Genomic DNA, 26,577 nt, shown 5'->3' on the forward strand with positions numbered 1-26,577 from the left:
CCGCCTTCTTAACTTCTACTCGAAGCCACATCGCTTCCTTGCCCTCTCTCTGTCCACTTCCTCCAGCCGTCTCTCTCCGTGTATCTGCTACGCAACCCTCTCTCTTATTTATGAGACAGGGAAACAGATAGGGACATTGAGAAACTTATCTAGGGTTGTGGATTCGGTGTTAAACACGATTCTTTAGCTACCACCATTTAGACACAACCATAAAAATAAATATGTTGGTGTTAAATCGTGAGACAGTACGGGTCATTTCTGAGGACCACATTTGACTTCAAACAGCGGATCGACGGAACTTGTCGTTCTGTGAAACCAGAGACATTACCTTTCGTTAGCAGGTAGTTTAGAATGCAGACTGAGTTCTGCATTCAAGAAGATGGGCACTTGTTCCAGCACTTCACTTAAATGAACGTTCCGCCACCAGTACACCATCTAAACGCAGCTAACTATGTACAGCTTGGAGGTTCGCAGGTTCGCAGGAGAGCTTCTGTAAAGTTTGGAAGGTAGGAGACGAGATACTGGCAGAAGTAAAGCTGTGAGTACCGGGCGGGAGTCGTGTTTCGGTAGCTCAGATGGTAGAGCACTTGCCCGCGAAAGGCAAAGGTCCCGAGTTCGAGTCGCGGTCGGGCACACAGTTTTAATCTGCCAGGAAGTTTCATACAGCGCACACTCCGCTGCACAGTGGAAATCTCATTCTGGAAATATCTCCCAGGCTGTGGCTAAGCCATGTCTCCGCAGTATCCTTTCTTTCAGGAGTGCTAGTTCTGCAAGGTTCGCAGGAGAGCTTCTGTAAAGTTTGGAAGGTAGGAGACGAGATACTGGCAGAAGTAAAGCTGTGAGTACCGGGTGGGAGTCGTGCTTCGGTAGCTCAGATGGTAGAGCACTTGGCCGCGAAAGGCAAAGGTCCCGAGTTCGAGTCTCGGTCGGGCACACAGTTTTAATCTCCCAGGAAGTTTCTATGTACAGCTTGCTGCATCCACCCCTAAAAATTCAATTAATGCTAGCTCCCTAACTAAGATTTATAGAAATCTGATTTAAACTGATTCGCGCTTAGTTGAGTTAAATACATGAGGTACATGCTCATAACTTTGCGGAATGTAAAGTTTCTCATTTTTACGTATCTAAATAAATAATTTTCCACTTCCTACTTAGTAAGATTCAGACAAGAACACCTTATCTGAAAGAGACTGAGTACTCGTATACCGTCAACTGTTGTCATACTTTTAAGCATATAACGCATTCAGAGAGCAAAGTTGAATGTGGACTCCATTTCCGCGACACCGCTCCTTGAACCAGGTGCGTTGCGGAATGGTATCCACAAGGCGTTTTGAATCCCAAACAAAGTGCAACTCCGAGCCTCAGCGTCCTGTAACGATTCCAGTTGAGACGTAGACTGGCGACAAACGACAACTTCACCGTGCTACCGAGTTCACTTTTCGATATTATCTACTGTCGTTTCATATTCACTAAAGACTCAAAGGTAAAATTGAGATCTGTAAGCTTCTCGTTGCTTGTGGAAAAGCAGAGAAAGCGGAAATTGAAGTGTCCGTCCTCTAGATGAGAAAATACGGCTTTGTAGACGGCTTTGTAATGGATGAGTTAATACCACTCACTCGTCAATAATTATACTGTATTCTAAATGGGTACCAACGATTCTGAGACAGTTTTTGCTCAGTTTCAACAAAATCGACAGCCCTTGAGAAACAAGGCACTGATTCAGTTAAAGTTACTTCAATATAGAACATGCAAGGTGAAAACTAATATCGGCTGACAAAATTTCAGATCTTGTTCAGGAATATTTCCAGAGAATTTTAACTTTCGGAAACCATGATTTCTGGTGCCTCGTTACATGTAATATAATTATGATTTATGCGATTGTTACCGCAGCTACCTTCGATTCTGTAATAATACTTTCACATCAGGGAAAAGCTCTATGATAGGCAATCACCAAAAAGTGCAACACAAAACGCAGAGTAAAGCGTGGGTCCGCCCACATATTGCGAAGGACTGTGCTGCAGAAGTTTCTCTGGAAAGCCCTTACACGTTCTCCTTTCACTCCCGATCGCTCCCCATGGCCTTTCCATATTTTTGAAGGCGTGAATAAAGACATTCGTGGCAGTCGATTTGCTTCTGACGAAGAGGTGCACGCCTGGGATCAATCATGATTCTGTAGGCTACTGCAAACATTTCTCCATGGAGGTACTGACTGCCTTATGTCACTGTGAGAGACCTTTTGGCGGGTACTCTTGAAATAATAAACAGTTTACTTACTGAAACTTCCTGGCAGATTAAAACTGTGTGCCCGACCGAGACTCGAACTCGGGACCTTTGCCTTTCGCGGGCAAGTGCTCTACCAACTGAGCTACCGAAGCACGACTCACGGCCGGTACTCACAGCTTTACTTCTGCCAGTACCTCGTCTCCTACCTTTTTAATCTGCCAGGAAGTGTCATATCAGCGCACACTCCGCTGCAGAGTGAAAATCTCATTCCAGTTTACTTACTTCTTTCCCGTCGACCTCGTTTACATTTAACTGTCCCTTATACACCCAGGTGATAAAAGTCATGGGATAGCGATACCCACATATAAAAATGGCGATAGTATCGCTTACACGAGGTATAAAAGGGCAGTACATTGTCTGAGCTGTCATTTGTACTCCGGTGATTAATGTGAAAAAATACCAACGTTATTAGGGCCCCACCACGGGTGTTAGCAGACTGTGAAGGCGGAATGTTAGTTGGTGCTGGACGCTTTGGGCCATTCTATTTCGGAAATCATTAGCGAATTCAGTATCTACATCTACATCCATACTCCGCAGGCCACCTGACGGTGTGTGGCGGAGGGTACCTCGAGTACCTCTATCGGTTCTCCCTCCTATTCCAGTCTCGTATTGTTCGTGGAAAGAAGGATTGTCGGTATGCTTCTGTGTGGGCTCTAATCTCTCTGATTTTATCCTCATGGTCTCTTCTCGAGATATAGATAGGAGGGAGCAATATACTGGTTGACTCTTCGGTGAAGGTACGTTCTCGAAACTTCAACAAAAGCCCGTACCGAGCTACTGAGCGTCTCTCCTGCAGAGTCTTCCACTGGAGTTTATCTATCATCTCCGTAACGCTTTCGCGATTACTAAATGATCCTGTAACGAAGCGCGCTGCTCTCCGTCGGATCTTCTCTATCTCTTCTATCAACCGCATCTGGTACGGATCCCACACTGCTGAGCAGTATTTAAGCAGTGGGCGAACAAGCGTACTGTAACCTACTTCCTTTGTTTTCGGATTGCATTTCCTTAGGATTCTTCCAATGAATCTCAGTCTAGCATCTGCTTTACCGACGATCAACTTTATATGATCATTCAATTTTAAATCACTCCTAATGCGTACTCCCAGATAATTTATGAAATTAACTGCTTCCAGTTGCTGACCTGCTATTTTGTAGCTAAATGATAAGGGATCTATCTTTCTATGTATTCGCAGCACATTACACTTGTATACATTGAGATTCAATTGCCACATTGAGATTCAATTGCCAATTCCGAGATGTATTGTAAAGAGTCTGCTGAGGCTAGTAAATTTGAGGCAATACCTCTCACCACGCACAACGCAGTGGCCGACAGCTTTCACCTAACGACCAAAAGCAGCGGCGTTTGCGTAGAGTTGTCAGTGCTAACAGACAAGCAACACTTTGTGAAATAACAGCAGAAACGCGTGTGGGATGTACGACGAACGTATCCTTTATTACAGTGCTGGTGGTAATGGCCTGTGGCAGAAGACGTCCGACGCGCCTGCCTTTGCTAACAGCACGACGTCGCTGTCCTCGTGAGCGTATCGGTTGGGCATTAGACCACTGGAATCAGTGGCCTGGTAAGAGGTGTCCGGATTTCAGTTGGTAGGAGGTGATGGTAGGGTGCGAGTGTGGTGGAAACCACACGAAGCCATGGATCCAAGTTGTCAACAAGACACTGTGCTAGCTGGTGGTGGTTCCATAATGGTGTGGGCTCTGTGGGTATGGAATGTACTGGGTCCTCTATTCCAACTGAACCGAACATTGACTGGAAATGGCTGTGTTCTCTTACTTGAAGGCCATTTTCTGCCATTCATGGACTTCATGTTCCCAAACAACGATGGGATATTTATAGATGTCAGTGCGCTATGTCACTGGATCACAACTGTTCGCAATTAGTTTGGATTACAGTGTTTTACAATTGGATCGAATGATTCTGCCATCCGGAACGTCTTATACGAATCCCATCGAATATTTATGGGGCATAATTTAGCGGTCAGCTCGTGCACAAAATCCTGCACCGGCAACACTTTTTACTGCTATAGAGGCAGCATGACTCAATATTTATGCAGAGGACTTCCAGCGGCTTGTTGAATCCATGCCGCGTAGAGTTCCTGCACTACGCCGGCCAAAGGAGGTCTGACACGATATTAGGAGGTATCCCAAGAGTTTTTTCACAGTTTAAATACAGTTACGTGGCGGCTGCACTTAACAAACAAATGGCGCTTCCTTCGCAGTATCCATCTACACACTCGAGCCTGCCTTGTCCCCAGTTAACATCGAGACACTGCTCACACGTGATTCCACGGAGTCGCTGTACTCACCTAGTCTTCCATCGCCACCGATCGTGTTTCCAAGTCGCCAAGTCACAACTCGTTTTGGACGCCGCGCATACTTGACCCCAACTATCGTCGACACTGGGGGCAGCGATGTCAACAGTGAATCGCCTGCCACATACACTCCTGGAAATGGAAAAAAGAACACATTAACACCGGTGTGTCAGACCCACCATACTTGCTCCGGACACTGCGAGAGGGCTGTACAAGCAATGATCACACGCACGGCACAGCGGACACACCAGGAACCGCGGTGTTGGCCGTCGAATGGCGCTAGCTGCGCAGCATTTGTGCACCGCCGCCGTCAGTGTCAGCCAGTTTGCCGTGGCATACGGAGCTCCATCGCAGTCTTTAACAGTGATAGCATGCCGCGACAGCGTGGACGTGAACCGTATGTGCAGTTGACGGACTTTGAGCGAGGGCGTATAGTGGGCATGCGGGAGGCCGGGTGGACGTACCGCCGAATTGCTCAACACGTGGGGCGTGAGGTCTCCACAGTACATCGATGTTGTCGCCAGTGGTCGGCGGAAGGTGCACGTGCCCGTCGACCTGGGACCGGGCCGCAGCGACGCACGGATGCACGCCAAGACCGTAGGATCCTACGCAGTGCCGTAGGGGACCGCACCGCCACTTCCCAGCAAATTAGGGACACTGTTGCTCCTGGGGTATCGGCGAGGACCATTCGCAACCGTCTCCATGAAGCTGGGCTACGGTCCCGCACACCGTTAGGCCGTCTTCCGCTCACGCCCCAACATCGTGCAGCCCGCCTCCAGTGGTGTCGCGACAGGCGTGAATGGAGGGACGAATGGAGACGTGTCGTCTTCAGCGATGAGAGTCGCTTCTGCCTTGGTGCCAATGATGGTCGTATGCGTGTTTGGCGCCGTGCAGGTGAGCGCCACAATCAGGACTGCATACGACCGAGGCACACAGGGCCAACACCCGGCATCATGGTGTGGGGAGCGATCTCCTACACTGGCCGTCCACCACTGGTGATCGTCGAGGGGACACTGAATAGTGCACGGTGCATCCAAACCGTCATCGAACCCATCGTTCTACCATTCCTAGACCGGCAAGGGAACTTGCTGTTCCAACAGGACAATGCACGTCCGCATGTATCCCGTGCCACCCAACGTGCTCTGGAAGGTGTAAGTCAACTACCCTGGCCAGCAAGATCTCCGGATCTGTCCCCCATTGAGCTTGTTTGGGACTGGATGAAGCGTCGTCTCACGCGGTCTGCACGTCCAGCACGAACGCTGGTCCAACTGAGGCGCCAGGTGGAAATGGCATGGCAAGCCGTTCCACAGGACTACATCCAGCATCTCTACGATCGTCTCCATGGGAGAATAGCAGCCTGCATTGCTGCGAAAGGTGGATATACACTGTACTAGTGCCGACATTGTGCATGCTCTGTTGCCTGTGTCTATGTGCCTGTGGTTCTGTCAGTGTGATCATGTGATGTATCTGACCCCAGGAATGTGTCAATAAAGTTTCCCCTTCCTGGGACAATGAATTCACGGTGTTCTTATTTCAATTTCCAGGAGTGTATTTTATGTATAATTCTTCTACTCTCCGCGCTGCCTGAGATAAAGACAAAGTGTTGATACAGACGCATTCAGGATGTTTACGATTACGATTACTCGTCGTTATTAACTCTTATACACTGATCAGCCAGAACGTTATGGCCACCTACCTAATAGCTGGTATGTCCACATAGGTCACTGTTAACAGTGGCGAAACGTCATGGCAAGGAATCTATGAGGCCTTGATAAGTCACTGGAGTGCGTTGGCCCCATATCTGCACACACAAGTCACCTAATTCCCGTAAATTCACGGGAGAGGACGATGAGTCTGACGCCACGTTCAATAACATGGTTCAAATGGTTCAAATGGCTCTGAGCACTATGAGACTCAACTGCTGAGGTCATTAGTCCCCTAGAACTTAAAACTAGTTAAACCTAACTAACCTAAGGACATCACAAACAACCATTCCCGAGGCAGGATTCGAACCTGCGACCGTAGCGGTCTTGCGGTTCCAGACTGCAGCGCCTTAACCGCACGGCCACTTCGGCCGGCGTTCAATAATATTCCAGATGTGTTGCAGCGGGTTCAGATCTGGCGAGTTGGGAAAGGGGGACTGCACATCAGTTACAACTCGCCACTGTGTTCCTCGAACCACTTAATCAGACTCTTGGCTTTGTGACATGACCCATTGTCTTGTTGAAAACTCGCCACGGCTGTTGGGAAGCATGATCGAGATGAAGCGTTGTACGTGGTCTGAAACCAGTGTGAGATACTCCTTTGCCACCATGGTACCTTTCATGAGCTCCACTGGACCCATGGTTGCTCACTTGAATGTTCCCCAGAGCATAATGGAGCCGCCGCCACTTTGTCTCCGTCCGACAGTACAGGTTTCAAGGAGTTGTTCCCCTTGAAGACGACAGATTCGCCCTCTTCCGTTGGCATGGAGGAGAAGGTATCGGTATTGAGCAGACCATGCAACGTGCTGCCACTGTGACAACGACCAGTGCCGATCAAGCGCCCATTTTAGTGGTAGTTTCCGATGGCGTGGTGATAACATTGGCACAAGCACGAGTCTTCGTCTGTGGAGGCCCATCATTAGGAGAGATCAAGCAATGTGTGTTCAGACACACTTGCACTCTGCCGATTATTAAATTCCGATGTCAGTTACGCCACAGTTCACCGCCTGTCCAGTTTTACCGGTCTGACCATCTTACGACGCCCGACATCTGTAAGCAGGAGTTGCCGCTAAATCCCACGACGTCTGGACGTCGTTAACTTTAGTTTTGCCGCCACCTGCCGAAGACACTCACGGCACTCCTCGAACACCCGAGAAGTCGTGCAGCTTTCGAAATGCTCATGCCGAGCCTCTGGGCCATCAGAATACGCCCACGATCAAATTCAGATAGACTGCGCGCCTTCCCCATTCTACGTGCGGACAGCACGCCCACTGACACTACATGCACCGTGCGTGTGTCTGACTAGCAGTGATTCCTCGCCAGGTGACGCTGCTATCGCCTGGACGGGTTAATATCCATAGTAGGACGGTGGTCATAATATTCTGGCTAACAAGAGTACTTCGTGCTTGAATAAATTGCATTTACTCACGAGAAATGTAAGAACTGCAGTAATATTCCTATCGCGCTGGGTGTGATGGCTTTGTCCATTATATTGGCAGTTATACTCAACATTCATACAAATTCATATCAACAAGGAAACATATTTCCCATGCTCCACAACTTTAATTTATTTAATTATAAAATGATTTGCGACTTCTTAGGCCATCTTCAGATGACATCTGAATGTCGCAACCACAAATACAGTGCTGTGCGACTTACAGAGACATTATTTATTTCTTTAATGCATGTTTAAACTGTGCAGACTAAGGTCCAAAGGTCTTCCATCTGTCCAGAAACACCACGTACCGTATATATCACAAAATATTAGTAATAATAATAATAATAATAATAATAACAGATAAAACAGCACCACATAACAAACCTGACATCATACTCACCAATAAAAAGAAGAAATTAACACAACTAATCGAAATATCCATACCCAATACAACAAATATACAAAAGAAAACAGGAGAAAAAAGTGAAAAATACATCCAACTGGCTGAGGAAGTCAAGGACATGTGGCATCAGGATAAAGTTGACATTATACCGATTATACTATCAACTACAGGAGTCATACCACACAATATCCACCAGTACATCAATGCAATACAGGTACATCCAAACTTATATATACAACTACAGAAATCCGTAATTATTGATACATGTTCAATTACCCGAAAGTTCCTAACTGCAATATAACATATACCGTATAGTTAAAAGGAAGTCACGCTTGTTCAAGGTCCGCGTCACTTTCCATTTTTGACCAGACATAACGTCTGAGAAAAGAAAGAAAGAATAATAATAACAATAATAATAATAATAATAATAACAATATTAAAGGGCATTAAAATGGATCAGTTTAGCTTAATACGTTTTAAAACGTATTTAATATTGTCAGAAGCGGAAGGAGTAAAGAAAGAGGATAAGCTAAAAATTACAGTGACAGTGGTTAGTAGGAAAGAACAGAGGACTCTGTAGACAAGGGTGAGCGAACAGTTGTGGGATACGAGGGAGTGACGAGAGTGAGCTGCAGACAAATATAAGGGAGAGAAGGCTATTGCGATAGAAAGTGGACCACTAGATGTTTTTTGAATTTTGAAAGTAGTTTAAACTGTCTGATACTTTGTGCAAGATTGTTTCAAAGCGTGTTCCTGATAATGGTACAGAGATGACTTTACTTCGTTGAAAACAAGTATTCCTGCTATGCTATGCAGATAATAGTGTAAGAGTTAAAGATAAGTAAGACGGAACGCAATGTTTTAAAAGACGATACAGCAGTCGCAGGGTATTGCAGTCTCTACTCTTATCGGAACGTAGTCGTGATAAGTATTCGTAGGCAGGAGTGATATGATCAGAATAGCGTACGTCATTAATGTATCGTAAACAAGTAAATCATCGGCAGTTCCATGCTGTGTGGGGTTTCGTACGAGAGTCGTTGGAGCAGGGGAACACCGTAATCAGGTATGGGGGTATTAGTGACTACGAGTTTCTTTTTAAGATCGAAAGGGAATACTTTTTTATATTTCTGTAGCGAATGAAGTGACGCTGACACCATCTTACAGACTGCAGTTGTATTTTGTGTCTAGTCTAATTGATGGTCAAGAATTATCCCCAGGTTCCTTGAAGAAGAAAAAAAGGCTATTTCTGATCAAGGGTGGAAGATATTCTCTAAACTAAAGGGTGGGCTCTTGTGAGCGATTCGAATTGTTTGTGTTTTAGCCGACAACAGATACTGACTGTTTGCAAAGAAAGATAATAATTTTTATATAATAAAGGAAAATATGACACTCAACGTTGAATAATACAGTAGGTGTTACTATTATAACAAAAGTAAGTCGCATTTGTTCATTCAGAAGTAAACTTGCATTCTGTGTCATTTGTTTATTGATTTATAAGTTGCCCCTCTGTCATATTTCTACTTTTCTCAGCAGTATGTAAAACATCACAATGTTTATTGTGTGGGTTATTTCCGTTAGACGGTGTATTAAAAATACGGAATCTCTTTTTCCTAGTCTCCACTTCTCTCACGTTCCCCGCGGCATCTCTTCCTGACTCACCGATATGTGCTTTTCCTTAGTGCTTGCGAGTGTTTTTAAAAGCACCATCCTGTACCAGAGCATTCACGATGTTTTTACTGCTGTAAAAAGTAGGTCTCCACTTTCCAGACTTTAACGTCTTTGAAAGGCTATCTGAAACTTCACGAGCACACAGAGTACTGCTTTTGTTTACAAGTGACTGTCTAGGTCCAGCGTACAGAAGTGGTATAACTGTATGCATTTTCGTTTTTCGTAGAATGTTACCAATTACGTCAGAGCTATTGCCATTACTTACAGTGGTAAGTTTTATAGCTTCACTTTGATTTAAAAGGCAGGACTCAGACAGTAGAAGTGATACGAGGCGATACATCATGCAGTGGAAAGGTACATATTTGTGAAGTTCTTGATGCTGGGGCTTTTCAGGGTAACATTCTGGTAAGGTATTGTTTCACTGTGAATTCTAAGAGAGTGTTTCTCCGTGCTAACGTAAATGTTAAGGATTTTATAGAATTACTACCCATCTCCACGGTGAACTGGCTTCTGTTACGGTGGAAGTTTTATTGGGTTAGCTAAGTATTTCACTGTCTAGTGGTATCAGCCCGTAACTACAGCGTATCATCCACATGCAGGGTATCCAACAAAGGACTCCCTGATTGTAAAATTAGAAAATACAGAAATAAAGGTCCATAGAAGAGCGCACTAAATGGTATGTTTGCTGTGAAAACTATAAGATTTCTGTACGGAAGTTTCGGGATTGTAGTTACAAAAGCTGCTAACAGATGGTGGTCTAATGGCAACACGTAGTTTCGATAAATAGTACTACGAAGTCCTGAGCGATCAGGAAGGGGGCTAGCGTAGCGAAGAAAGTACTGAAATCGTGTATTCCATTGAACGACGCGTGTTTCAGGGGTAATGGAATATCACAGTAGTATGGGATCAAGGCACAGTTTTAAAACATGCATTAATATTCCAAAAGTACTTTATTCATAAGCCAATAGCAAGATATTCTCCAGATTGGAAGAAATAGCCTGCGTGAGTTATTATATAGTGGAAGATATAGGCGTCAGACGAACTGTCGTCACTTCTGAAAATGTCACCACAATTGTGCTCATTCAGCTACTTTCGAGAAAATCTGTTCGAATAATTGCAGCCGAGGCAGGTTTGAAGCTGTCCAGCACGTATACAGCACTGTGAAGCAACCTACAAAAGTTTTCAGGCAAAATCCAAAGTCAGCAGGTTACACCAGCGAACGCTATGAAATGGGCAGACTTTGAGAACCAGATTCTCATAATGATTAACTACGAAAGGTTCAGTGTTCGCAACATCTGGTTCATGGATGAAGCACGCTCCATCTGAGCAAATTCGTGAGTAAACAAAACTAGAAATTTTGGGGTTCCACAAATCCCTGTTTGTGTGAAGCGAAAACATTGCAAAAAAAAAATGGTTCAAATGGCTCTGAGCACTATGGGACTCAACTGCTGTGGTCATAAGTCCCCTAGAACTTAGAACTACTTAAACCTAACTAACCTAAGGACAGCACACAACACCCAGCCATCACGAGGCAGAGAAAATCCCTGACCCCGCCGGGAATCGAACCCGGGAACCCGGGCGTGGGAAGCGAGAACGCTACCGCACGACCACGAGATGCGGGCAAAACATTGCATTCTCTGAAAGTTACTGTTTGGTCTAAGGGTAGCACCTTAGGCTAATAATCAGTACTTCCTGTGTCCAGCGTTCGAACCCAAGCTCTGCTTAAATTCTGAATAAAAATCATCATCTATGGCGACCGATGACTTCTAGCAGAAAAAGTCATCCTAGTTCTGCCAACGGCCTTATCAAAGAGAACGGAGCAGCGAACAGAGATTCAGGGCAATCTCTTGCCCTTGGGGCGGGAAACTGCTCCTAAAAGGCGGATGAATCAACGATGATCAACAGCGCGAGGACGTAGGAAGAAATGGACACCACTGCATTAAAGACTCATAAGGTGTGTACACATGACAAGTGGCCAATAATTGAAACAATGTCATGATGATCTCTCCATTGGCAGAAGACTGCGGATTAGTCCGCCATTCCGGATCTCCGGGAGGGGACTGACAAGGGTAAGGTGACCGTGAGAAAAAAGATGGAATAACAAACAACGGGACAATATTCTGCTAATCAAATCACGAAATGTCAAAAAAATTTGAACATAGTGAGAAAGCTAGGTAACTGAAAAAGAAAAATGCAAATGTTCATTCAACATAAAGTGGGATTCAGTGAAGAGAAAAGGAAAGAAGATAAGGATTTCTGGTCAGATGTGTAGTGGACTGACAAGGCAGCCAGTCCACAGAGACGGGTAGCCGAAAGGGCACACGTACACACACGCCGACTGGCGCGAAGTCTGGAACAGGATACGTGATGAATGTGATAAAGAAAAGAACGTAGCTACTAGAACACTTAACTTTTATATCGTCCTTTGGTATACAGCATTCTTGATGATACAAGTGAGACTATCTTGAGATACATGCAATGGTACAAATGGCGCCTTGCTAGGTCGTAGCCATGGACTTAACTGAAGGCTATTCTAACTGTCTCTCGGCAAATGAGAGAAAGGCTTCGTACGTTTAGTCGCTAGCAATGTCGTCCGTACAACTGGGGCGAGTGCTAGTACGTCTCTCGAGACCTGCCTTGTGGTGGCGCTCGGTCTGCGATCCTGACAGTGGCGGCACGCGGGTCCGACATGTACTAATGGACCGCGGCCGATTTAAGCTACCACCTAGCAAGTGTGGTGTCTGGCGGTGACACCACAAGATGCATATATCATCAACAGCAGAAATTGGTATAAGGGGAGTAGGTTTCGTTACAATTATAAACTACAGTAGACAAGTTGAGCGATAGCGTTGTTCTCATCAGACGCGACAGCAAACCAATGTCCACGAAAACAGTTAGGTATAGAACCCAATGTCGCAAGCAGAAGATGAAGAGACAGAGAAAGTATATGAGAATATCGAACGGATAATTATGTACGGCCGGCCGCGGTGGTCTCGCGGTTCTAGGCGCGCAGTCCGGAACCGTGCGACTGCTACGGTCGCAGGTTCGAATCCTGCCTCGGGCATGGATGTGTGTGATGTCCTTAGGTTAGTTAGGTTTAAGTAGTTCTAAGTTCTAGGGGACTTATGACCACAGCAGTTGAGTCCCATAGTGCTCAGAGCCATTTGAACCATTTTGAATTATGTACGTAAAGGAAGATGAAAATCTAATAATCATGGAGTATTGTTATGCAGTTGTAGGGAAAGGAGTTACGGTAGAACATGGGCTTGGTGGTAAAAGTGAGAGAGGAGCAAGACTAACTGTGTTCTGCGATAAATTTCAGCTAGTAATAGCGAATACTCTGTTCAAGGGTCACAAGAGGAGAAGGTATATGGAGACAGTGGAAGATTGCTGCTGGACTACATCATCCCGAAATCAGTTATTGGATTATCTAAAGCTTATCCGAGTCAGATAAAGACTCAGATCACAATTCAGTGTTGATGAAGAGTAGACGGAAGTTCAAGACCACGGTATGGCAGAATTAGTGTGGAAAAAAGAGGGACACTGAAGTACTGAGGATAAGACACATTTGAAATTAGCTAAAGATGTGGATACTGCGATAAGGAATATCCCAGCAGACACTTCACTTGAAGAGTAATGTATATCTCTAAAAAGGACAATCACAGGTGTTGGAAAGGCAAATATAGGTACCAGCGACGTAACAGAAAAGAAATCTTGGGTTGCAGAAGAAATGCTTCAATGATCGAAAGAAGATGGAATTTCAAAAAAGGTCAGAGGAAGTCAAGAGTACATATGTATAAATCACTTAGTAATGTAATATATGGGAAATATAGGGAAGCGAAGAAGAAATGGATACAGGAAAAATGTGAAGAAATCGAAAAAGAAATGATTCTGGGAATGACTGATTTAGGATACAGAAAGATCAAAACAGGCTTCAGTGAAATTTAAGGCAAAAGCTGAAGCACTAACACTAAATGTAATTCAATGAGAATGGATAGATGGTAAGAATACAGTGAAGGCCTCTGTGAGGGGGAGGAATTGTCCGATAACATGGCAGAAAAAAAAACAACTGGAGTGGGTATGGAATTAATAGGGAGATCCATCATTAGAACCAGAATTTAAAGGAGCTTTGGGAGACTTAAGATCAAATAAAGCAGAGGGGGCAGGTAGCTTTTCATCGCAATTTCTAGAGTTATTGTGGGAACTGGCAATCAAACGACTGTTCAGGCAGGTATATGGAACCTATGAGACTGGGAACATACCATCAGACCTTCGAAAAAATATCTTCCATAAAAGCCCGAAGACAGCAAAAGCAGAAGTGAGCGAGAAATATCACATCACCAGTAGTTAAAGTAAAACTAAAGGACCAAGAACGATGTTCTCTGATTAGAAAGAATGTAAAACAGGGTTTGCACCTTTAGCTCCACCTGTTCGTTCTATACATCGAAGAAGTAATGATGGAAATAAAAGGTGCAAGAGTGGGATTAAAATGGAGAGCGAAAGCATACCAATGACAGGATTCGCTGATAATATTGTTATCCTCGCTGAAGGCGAAGAAATATTACAGAGGCAGTTGAATGGAATGAACGATCTGATGAGTACAGAATATGGACCGAGAATAAACCAAAGAAATGCGAAAGTAACGAGAAGTAGCAGAAATTAGAACAGCGAGAAACTTAACATCAGATTTGGTGATTGTGAAGCAAAAAAGTTAAGGAATTCTGCTGTCGTGGAAGCAAAGTAACCCATGGCTGACGAATCAAGGGGGACATAAAAAGCAGACTCACAAAGGCAAATGTGGCACTCCTGGGCAAGAGAAATTCACTAGTATCAAAAATACACCTTTTTTGAGGAAGTAACTTCTGAGGATGTACCTCTGGAGCACAGAATTGTGTGGTAATGAATCATGGACTGTCGAAAAATCGGAGCAGGTGTAAGATGGCAGCTGGAATGAATGTTAATTTCGCACCTTACATGTGATTTTATACGTCATAACAAGTAGATGGATATGTCACCTGACATACTTCGGTGATGATGAGTAAATTTGCCTATCAAAATGTACAATAGGTAATGCTAAAAGGGTTGACATTCGATTGGAAGGTATTAACACACCGAACCAAAATCTTGTATGTCAATGAGCAAAAGATGAAGAAACCTACTGGAAGAAACGCTTTTGTTTGGGGATAAATGCGAGTTGCGCTGTCACAGCCTGCAACCAACGAAAGGCTTTTTACAAGGATCGGTGACCCGAGCGAGAGGGACAATTAATGCGCAGGGTGAAACATCGAGGGGAGCAGGTAGCAGCCCAGCGCTGTCTGCGATGGAGAATTTTTTTAGAAAACTGCATTGGGAATTTCCAGATGGATACAAACAGACCAGAAACGCAGTTGCTGATCACGTGAAAGGTCTGTGGTGCTCTCATGACGTACGAGTGTAACTTTTAGGCGTCAGGAGCGGGCACAAAATATCCGATTGGCTGAAATAAACTCAGAAGGTGTAGAAATGGCGATGTTCCGGCGCAGTTTAAAGGTAGGCCCTTTGTGATTTGCAGGGGTCGTTTCCACGAGATGAAAGGAACGCTCCTATTGGTCTGAAAATGCCGCGACGTGAAGCACGAAAGGACACAGGTGATGGACAGTTTGTTACGAAAGACAGAATACCAAAAACTTCAGGGGCTCTCCTCTGAACCAGCGTCAAGTGTAGAACAGGTCGCATCACGCTCTGTACGGTGCATAAAGAGAAATCTTGTGGGAAGACTGCGTTCTCTTTGGCTGACATTCAGCTAGAAATTAGGTGAAGAGTCGTTGAGTTCTGATAGCAGAGAAACGAAACAGTCACATTGTTAATATTTCTTGCGAGAAGTGAGAGGGCGTTGAAGTATAGACGCTGCTCCATCTATCACGTGTATATCGCCATATTTTCCAGGCTAGGGATGATTGCATGTTTTCTCACCTAACAAGAAACATCGGACAGTTTCAGTAAATGTTCTGATTAGCTTTTTGTAGGACTTTCAGAGGGCGAGAGCAGCCATGCAGCCTACAGAACTTCGCAGGTAAAGGTATATGCCACGAGCAGGGGCGTAAAATTGTTGGATCACCAGCTTGCGTCCACTGTGATCATGAGCAACCTTTAGTAATCTTTTGCTCATCTTGTCACAAAAACTAACCATCCTCCATACACTTGATTTTCATCCTAAATAGTACCGAACTTAAAACTGGAATCGGATGATTTGACGTAATACTGGCCAACTCAGACAGTGCTTCACTGTCTACATGTAAGAAATATCTTGCAGAGAACCTATTTAAATTTGATATTGTTGTGTTCAGTGTTATTTCAGCTAATCAGGGCGTAATATGTTATCTTGACAACTGTCACAATCTACACTCCTGGAAATGGAAAGAAGAACACATGGACACCGGTGTGTCAGACCCACCATACTTGCTCCGGACACTGCGATAGGGCTGTACAAGCAATGATCACACGCACGGCACAGCGGACACACCAGGAACCGCGGTGTTGGCCGTCGAATGGCGCTAGCTGCGCAGCATTTGTGCACCGCTGCCGTCAGTGTCAGCCAGTTTGCCGTGGCATACGGAGCTCCATCGCAGTCTTTAACACTGGTAGCATGCCGCGACAGCGTGGACGTGAACCGTATGTGCAGTTGACGGACTTTGAGCGAGGGCGTATAGTGGGCATGCGGGAGGCCGGGTGGACGTACCGCCGAATTGCTCAACACGTGGGGCGTGAGGTCTCCACAGTACATCGATGTTGTCGCCAGTGGTCGGCGGAAGTTGCACGTGCCCGTCGACCTGGGACCGGACCGCAGCGACGCACGGATGCACGCCAAGACCGTAGGATCCTACGCAGTGCCGTAGGGGACCGCACCGCCACTTCCCAGCAAATTAGGGACACTGTTGCTCCTGGGGTATCGGCGAGGACCATTCGCAACCGTCTCCATGAAGCTGGGTTTTGGTCCCGCACACCGTTAGGCCGTCTTCCGCTCACGCCCCAACATCGTGCAGCCCGCCTCCAGTGGTGTCGCGACAGGTGTGAATGGAGGGACGAATGGAGACGTGTCGTCTTCAGCGATGAGAGTCGCTTCTGCCTTGGTGCCAATGATGGTCGTATGCGTGTTTGGCGCCGTGCAGGTGAGCGCCACAATCAGGACTGCATACGACCGAGGCACACAGGGCCAACACCCGGCATCATGGTGTGGGGAGCGATCTCCTACACTGGCCGTCCACCACTGGTGATCGTCGAGGGGACACTGAATAGTGCTCGGTACATCCAAACCGTCATCGAACCCATCGCTCTACCATTCCTAGACCGGCAAGGGAACTTGCTGTTCCAACAGGACAATGCACGTCCGCATGTATCCCGTGCCACCCAACGTGCTCTAGAAGGTGTAAGTCAACTACCCTGGCCAGCAAGATCTCCGGATCTGTCCCCCATTGAGCATGTTTGGGACTGGATGAAGCGTCGTCTCACGCGGTCTGCACGTCCAGCACGAACGCTGGTCCAACTGAGGCGCCAGGTGGAAATGGCATGGCAAGCCGTTCCACAGGACTACATCCAGCATCTCTACGATCGTCTCCATGGGAGAATAGCAGCCTGCATTGCTGCGAAAGGTGGATATACACTGTACTAGTGCCGACATTGTGCATGCTCTGTTGCCTGTGTCTATGTGCCTGTGGTTCTGTCAGTGTGATCATGTGATGTATCTGACCCCAGGAATGTGTCAATAAAGTTTCCCCTTCCTGGGACAATGAATTCACGGTGTTCTTATTTCAATTTCCGGGAGTGTATGTAAACCAGTGAGCTTCTTTGACAGAAGTGCAGAAATTAAACAACTTTTGTACCGCCAAACACCGATGTGCTCTGTCATAGAACAAGGGTCCACTCCTAACCCCAGTAATTTATTCTAGTGACGCTAACGCACTAACAGGATGTTTTTGCTGATGTCTGACGAATATGAAAACGAGTGGAATGTCAGACTGGAGAGAATCGAAGCATCTGAGATGTGGTACTACATAAGAATGCTGAAAATTAGGAGGTTCTCCGCAGAGTCGGCAAAGAAAGGAACATATGGAAAACACTGGCAAGAACGAGGGACATGAAGATAGGAAATAGGACAAGCCACCAGGGAGTTGGTTCCTTGGTACTAGAGGGAGCCGCAGAGGATAGAGGAGGACAGAGATTGGAAAACATCAAACAAATAATTGAGGACTTAGGTTGCAAGTGATACGCTGAGATGAAGATAGGAGAGGAATTCGTGGCGGGATCTTCAAAAGAGACTGAAATCAGTTGACCAAAAAAAAAAAAAATTGCGACATTTGACATTTGCATTATCTGCCGTGTTTACAAGCGAGAATCGATAACTAGCTAACGTTACACTTAAATTATGGGTCAGCTTGTTGCCACACAGCAAGCGTTTTATGATCGACCAGACGCCGAGTGACTGATGCAAGATGAAACTCTAACACACAGCAGTGAACAGGTTTTTTCCCGTTTTTGATAAATATTTCGGCGGCAGGCTTATTACGAGCGTTAGAGTACTCCAAATTTACTGGCATACACATGGATCGGTCTTCAAATTGCCTCTGTATCACTCTAAGTGATTACTTTTTGTGGGTAACATAGAAAGACAATGTCTGTCTGCAGTAACTGTCTCAACACGTTAGACGATATCGAATCGGCGCTCTGTATGACAACTGCATCCATTCCGTTCAGAATCTACAAGAGGTGATGGCAAATTTCAATGTTCGCTATTCGTCTGGGCCATCTCCTTACCATAAGCAGTGATCGTTTTGAAAAGATTGTAATGTGATTGCATAAAAAAGTGATTTTATTTGTGGACTATAATACGAGCTGTACGGCGTACAACGACGTGTGTTATCATTTTTAATAACTACTATTTCGAAACTTCTGTACAAAATTGTTCCTCTTATCGCAATAAATGTACTCTTTGTCACGTTCTTCTATTATACTTGTTTTCATGTAATTGAATTTATCTTTTTAGAGCATGCTGTACCATATCAAGTATTTAATTTTGAAACTCAGTGGTTCTTCCTGTAAGAAATAATAGTCACCTAACTTTACTAAATTCTTTCCTTTTTGAGACTACTACCATGTTTCATGAGGCACCGATGAAGAATTCAGTTACTACTCATGTATATTTCTTTATATTATCTCGAGTTAATGATGCTTTTCGTGATATTTTCCTTATTTGTGGATAGCATTTTAGTTTCTTTCCTGTGAATGAATCTCCATCAACAATCGTTCGAAATAGGAAATCATGTAGTGAGAAACACACTTCGCAGGGACAAATGACTAGCACGCTCAGCGGGAGGCAGATTTACGGCATCGTAAAGCTGACGGCGAGACTATAGTAAAACTTCGGTGACAGTCTTTAGCCGTGGGGGGCTGGTGTAATGTACAGTCGTAACACCGTCCGCTCCCCGACAAGAGGCCTGTCACAGCGGGAGTCGCGGAGTGTATTTATCTGCGGTAAACTATCGAGGAGTTAGGTTCTGCGTTGAGCCGGGGACGGCAGTCTCTGGAACGCCTTGGCGTACTTCGGCAGAGCCGGACAGTTCATCATCTGCGATGCTTCTGTAACTGAATGCGGAATTTTTTGTCTACCGCTACAGATAGGTTGTCTCCTAGTGAAACTGCTGCATCTGTCTTGCAGGAATGAACACTGGAATCAATGTACTATTGTTGCTAAGACTCTATGGAAAAAAAATTGTTACCAGAAGGAAAAAAATAGAGAAAGATGTGTCCGCAGTCGAATGGTTAGCGTTACTGTACTTGGAAGGACCCGGGACCGATTCCCAATATCACCTCGTTTTTTTTTTTCTTTTTTTTCTTTTTGAGTTAGGGAGGTCTGGAACATGGTCCAAATTGCCTCGTGAGACCATAGGTGCCGACAAGTGCGGGAATTTGTCGCACTATCAGCTGAACAGTTCATAAATCCAAGTTGCTGACAGGAATAATGTACAGAGGAATGGAAAAGAAAATTTAGGGTCTGTTAGATGACAGTCAGTTTGGCTGTAGGAAAGGAAAGCCACTCGAGGCAGTTCTGACGTTGCGGTTGATAATGGAAGCAAGGCTGATGAAAAATCAAGACATGGTCATATGGTTTGTCGATCTGGAACGAGCGTTCGACTTTGTAAAATGGTGGAAGATATTCGAAATTCTGAGGAAAATGGGGGTCCCCCTATAGGGTAAGGAAATACACAATATGTACAAGTACCAAGAGGGAACAAGAGAACAAAAAGACTGGAAGATCTAGAACGAAAAGATCGTAGTAAAAAGTGTGTACGAAAGGGATGTAGTATTTCGCCCCTGCTGTGCAGTCTACACACCGAAGAAGCGATGACGGGAATAAAAGACATAATCAATAGGGGGACTATAATTCAGGGCGAAACGATATCATTGATAAGATTTGCTGATGACATTGCTATTCTCATTTAAAGTGAAGAGGAATTGCAGGATCTGCTTAATGAAATGAACAGTATAATGAGTACAGGATTTGGATTCAGAATAAATCGAAGGAAGACGAAAGTAATGAGAAGTAGGAAAAATGAGAACGGCGAGAAACAAACTACCAGAATTGGGGATCGGGAAGCAGACGAAGTTAAGGAATTCTACTGCTTAGGCAGCAAAGTAACCCATGACGGACGGGGCAAGGAGGACATCAGAAGCACAATAGAACTGGTAAAAAGGGATTTCCTGACCAAGATAAGTCTACTAGTATTAAACATAGCTTAATATGAGAAGGAAATTCTTATGAATGTCCGTTTAGAGCACAGCACTGTATGTTAATAAAAGATGGATTGTGAAAAAAACAGAAAAGAAGAGAGTCGAAGCATTTGACATGTGGACTGCTACCGAAGAGTGTTGAAAATTACATGGACTTTTAAGGTAAGGAATGAGGAGCATCTCCGCACAGTTGGAAAGTAAAGGAACACATGGAAAACACTGACAAGAAGGAGGGACAGGCTGATAGAATGTGTGTTAAGACATCCTGGTACCAGAGGGAGCTGTAGAGGGTAACAACTGTACAGGAAGACAGAGGCTGTAGTATATCCAGCAAATAACTGAGGACGTAGGTTGCAGGCTCTACTCTGATATGAAGAGGTTGTAACATGCAAATGTTAATATCTAAAAGAAATAGAAAATATCAATCAGAGCCTCAAAGTGGCCTTCCTACATACATAAATGCTGATCTTAATAGTCATAAAATGATTGAGGCTCCAAGTAGCCTAGCACATTAAATAAATGCTGACCTTAATAGCTAAGAATGTTACAGAAATTATCTTCGTGGCTCAAAGTGGCGTAGTACATGAAATAAATGCTGACCTTAGTAGCTAAAAATGTGACAGAAATCATCTTTCTGGCTCAAAGTCGCCTGGTTTTACATAGCATAAACGTCAAAGTTCAGAAAGTGGCATGAAATATCATTTACCTATAACTTTACATGGCACTCAGAGACGTACGCATAATTAATAATGAAAATATGTAACTCGACATGGCTTTTACAAGAACATAGTGCACAGATAGCAGTATTATATAAAAGTATTGTTCCGTATGGCCTGTATGAGTACTTTGTGTAATTTGTAACATTTGAGAAATCTCAGCGTTGTCAGAGCCGTTTTCAGCATGTATAGGATGACTGTGCAGGGTCGATATATCGGAATCTGTGTGTTTACGGACAAAGTCTTCGTGTCACTTTTCTGAGATCTCAGTATGAACTTTAAGACGTGTGTCTGACCGAGTGTTTTGCTGATCTATTCTTTCATTAATTGACTGAATTTCATCAGTAAGCATTTTATACGTTTCACGTCATTGATGTCTTACAGCATTGATGTCATCTCTCAAAGATTTGCTGCTGTCTGCGCGTTGCCTGGCTATGTCTTTTATTTTATCACAAAGACGTTTGTCACTGGCCTTAATATCTGTATGTACCTGCCTGAAACGGTTATCAGTCGTTTCTCCGTACGCTCGTCACGTATGCTGGAAAAATTGTTCACTGAACCGAGTAGTGGTGTCATCCTGTTTTTCTTTGTATGCTGGAAAATTATTCATTTTTATTAATTCGTTCATTGGACTGAGTATTCTGTTTAACCATCATCTACATGTGATTTGGAAGCATCGCTTCCATATTCTTGTGAATTGGTGCTTCGGGTTTGGTTGGTTGGTTGGTTGGTTGGTTGGTTTGGGGAAGACCAGACAGCTTGGTCATCGGTCTCATCGGATTAGGTAAGGATGGGGAAGGAAGTCGGCCGTGCCCTTTCAGAGGAACCATCCCGGCATTTGCCTGGAGTGATGTAGGTAAATCACGGAAAACCTAAATCAGGATGGCCGGACGCGGGATTGAACCGTCGTCCTTCCGAATGCGAGTCCAGTGTCTAACCACTGCGCCACCTCGCTCGGTACTTCGGATTTCACCCGTGTTGTACTTCGTGGTGTGGAGATATCATCTGCAACTATGGACATCTCGTTTGTTACATTATTATGGAATTTGACGGATTTTTAGAAAGAGGCTGTATCCTATGACGCTCTAGTGGCATTCTGATTGACTGTACAAGAATTGGGAAGTTAATCGACCTGATTCGGTAAAAAAATCCTGTCCTGACCCCTGCGTGTTAGCAATACCTACCTCAGTATCGCCCGCTATGGCGGAATCGACAGTCTGAGCGGATGGTAAACTAGGTAAAATATTACTGTCAGTAAACTGTACATTATTTTGGGAAACGGAACTCACGTTTTCTGTGATGCTTTGCAACTGTTGCATCGCAGAAAAGATACTGTAATTCTCAACATTGTTGTCAATAATAGGAAAATCGTCCATTTCGGTATCTTTGTCAGGTTACGCGCCCGAACCTTAACACTTTTGCACGGCATCGTAAATCACATATACAGTACAAGCCAAAGACATAAAATATTAAACAAACAAATCAATGAAGAACAAGGCAAAGCATAAGAATGCTGACGAACTGGGGAAAAATTTTGTAGAAGCTAGTAAATTGCGTTGTGTCAAAAAAACGTAACTACCTTTATCACTATGGAGTGATTGAGAGAACAGAATATTTATATATGACAATTTTTGTTACCAGAAGTTCCAGGTTCGCATCCTGGCCAGGTCACCAAGTGTAACGTTCTTTAAAAATTTGCTTTTGGAATACATTGAATGAATACAACTGTGAATGCATTCAAAACTGGAGTTATCGTTTAGCGTGTTGAAACTGCCAGTGGTGTACTCATTCAGTGTTATTGTTAGTAAAAACTTTATACCAACTGATTGAGCAATGTACCTCCCAGTACCAATAAAGAAGTACAGTCAGTGCAAAATACATTCAGCTCGTTAGACTCTGAATCCTCTGGCCCTGTTAAAAACTGGTAACTTTGGTTCCTGTGCATATAACAAATAAAATTCTCTTACCTCTAAAGCAGCAACGGTAGATCGCGATCTATTCTGGTCTCTCATGAATAAGAATAAAATATCGTAGCTACAGGCTCAGCGGTGTGCAGTGCTGGCCGTAATACTTGGAAATAGACATAATATTCCTTTGGTTGATAAACGAAAATACACTCCTGGAAATGGAAAAAAGAACACATTGACACCGGTGTGTCAGACCCACCATACTTGCTCCGGATACTGCGAGAGGGCTGTACAAGCAATGATCACACGCACGGCACAGCGGACACACCAGGAACCGCGGTGTTGGCCGTCGAATGGCGCTAGCTGCGCAGCATTTGTGCACCGCCGCCGTCAGTGTCAGCCAGTTTGCCGTGGCATACGGAGCTCCATCGCAGTCTTTAACACTGGTAGCATGCCGCGACAGCGTGGACGTGAACCGTATGTGCAGTTGACGGACTTTGAGCGAGGGCGTATAGTGGGCATGCGGGAGGCCGGGTGGACGTACCGCCGAATTGCTCAACACGTGGGGCGTGAGGTCTCCACAGTACATCGATGTTGTCGCCAGTGGTCGGCGGAAGGTGCACGTGCCCGTCGACCTGGGACCGGACCGCAGCGACGCACGGATGCACGCCAAGACCGTAGGATCCTACGCAGTGCCGTAGGGGACCGCACCGCCACTTCCCAGCAAATTAGGAACACTGTTGCTCCTGGGGTATCGGCGAGGACCATTCGCAACCGTCTCCATGAAGCTGGGCTACGGTCCCGCACACCGTTAGGCCGTCTTCCGCTCACGCCCCAACATCGTGCAGCCCGCCTCCAGTGGTGTCGCGACAGGCGTGAATGGAGGGACGAATGGAGACGTGTCGTCTTCAGCGATGAGAGTCGCTTCTGCCTTGGTGCCAATGATGGTCGTATGCGTGTTTGGCGCCGTGCAGGTGAGCGCCACAATCAGGACTGCATACGACCGAGGCACACAGGACCAACACCCGGCATTATGGTGTGGGGAGCGATCTCCTACACTGGCCGTACACCACTGGTGATCGTCGAGGGGACACTGAATAGTGCACGGTACATCCAAACCGTCATCGAACCCATCGTTCTACCATTCCTAGACCGGCAAGGGAACTTGCTGTTCCAACAGGACAATGCACGTCCGCATGTATCCCGTGCCACCCAACGTGCTCTAGAAGGTGTAAGTCAACTACCCTGGCCAGCAATATCTCCGGATCTGTCCCCCATTGAGCATGTTTGGGACTGGATGAAGCGTCGTCTCACGCGGTCTGCACGTCCAGCACGAACGCTGGTCCAACTGAGGCGCCAGGTGGAAATGGCATGGCAAGCCGTTCCACAGGACTACATCCAGCATCTCTACGATCGTCTCCATGGGAGAATAGCAGCCTGCATTGCTGCGAAAGGTGGATATACACTGTACTAGTACCGACATTGTGCATGCTCTGTTGCCTGTGTCTATGTGCCTGTGGTTCTGTCAGTGTGATCATGTGATGTATCTGACCCCAGGAATGTGTCAATAAAGTTTCCCCTTCCTGGGACAATGAATTCACGGTGTTCTTATTTCAATTTCCAGGAGTGTATTTAAGAGACATTCAGTGTCTTTAAAAACATACGACATTGACAGGGAGGCGGTACTGGTTTGGGTAAATTACTAACACTGACTTCTTCAATCGAGAAATTTTTTTCTAAATTGAGTTTGTCTTTTCAAAACATCTAACAATTGAAATTATGTTACTCAAAAAAATTACATCGTTTTTACTAATTGAGTCACAAACAATGAGATTTATACAGCAAGCATTATCTAAGCTGACTAGAAAAGCGTAAAGACTAATCATCAAATTACGTATACCTCTGTTAAAAAATCTTAGAAACATTACAAAAGGAAAATATCTAACTAGCCTTTACGTTAAATCTGTTTACGTACATTCTGGGGTTACTCAACAATTGCTAGTTAGCAGCCAACTCATCTGCACTAACGCGCTGGCAAAACGAAAGTCATAAATACTTAACATGTTTACCTTGCTACAGTCCGAAACCGCGCTGCTGCTACGGTCGCACGTTCGAATTCCGCCTGGGGCATGGATGTGTGTGATGTCCTTCGGTTAGTTAGTTCAAAGTAGTTTGAAGTCTAGGCGACTGATGACCTCAGATACTAAGTCCCATAGTGCTTAGAGCCATTTGAACCATTTGAACCATCTTTACTTTGCTTGCGAGAAGACTTCTGCTTCCATATTAATATTTTCAATAATACATGTACTCGTAAATCCTACATTGTAATCTAACACTTGGTAGCTTCACAGAGCACACCACAACAACTGCCTACTCCATCCTCTTTCGCTCACAGACAGCTACCTACAACTATGCACCCCTCTCTTACTCAAACACTACAATCTCAGATCAGGAGCATTATCTTTGGCTCTGCAGTCGTGCACAATCAGCGATCTGCTGTATAGAGCCCCTCAGAGACAGACATCGTTTATAATGTAAAAGTTTCATTTTATTTTACATCAGCATCATTACAATATTCGAGATCAACATATAACTGTACCCCAGTAAACTCCTTTGAAGGTTGGCACTAGATGAATTTCGCGATGGCTCACATAGACCAGTCAAAAGACTGAGGACTCCAACAAAATAAAATAATAATCCGAGGGCTATGCTCTGTCTTCGAAGTTTCTTTGACGTTCGCTTTCAGTTAGATAACGCAATATTACCCTCATCGACACAATGGAGTTCGGCTGTTGCCTTGGGCGGCACTAGCTACGTATTCACCAGCTGATATCAACCACTTATGGGTTGCCGAGAAACCTGCACACCAGCATTCACCAGCCAGTGCAGCTGACAGAAATGTAGCAGAGGGTTGTTGCATCGTGGTTTGGCGTGCCCTTAGGTGTCATCCAAGTACAGTACTAGATGTCAAGGCGGCTCAGGGCCATTACTGCTGTCAGAGACGCCACTGTCGAACCTGTGTTAGGGATGGGAAAAACTGATCTGTTAAAACCGACAACAGTATTTCAGTTCCGAATAACCGATGTTTTTGGGTATTTCTTTGGTCTCTGTGATTAACGGTGGCTTTTATATGTATTTTTCACTAATAACTGGGCACAAGAAATCCAAATATGATTTAGCCACAGCAACAACGCTAAAATTTTTTGTTATTAAATAAACAGTTAACAAAAGAGACCATTTTTATTCATAAAATTTCCATTGCTTTGAATTATTATAGAAAGTGGAAAGAGAGATCAGTGCTGTTTTAATAACAATGCCGACAGAAACGAACAACTAATGCCTGGCAACAGAATTGGTACATTATTG

This window comes from Schistocerca nitens, chromosome 8, assembly GCF_023898315.1.
Source record: "Schistocerca nitens isolate TAMUIC-IGC-003100 chromosome 8, iqSchNite1.1, whole genome shotgun sequence".
NCBI lineage: Eukaryota > Metazoa > Arthropoda > Insecta > Orthoptera > Acrididae > Schistocerca > Schistocerca nitens.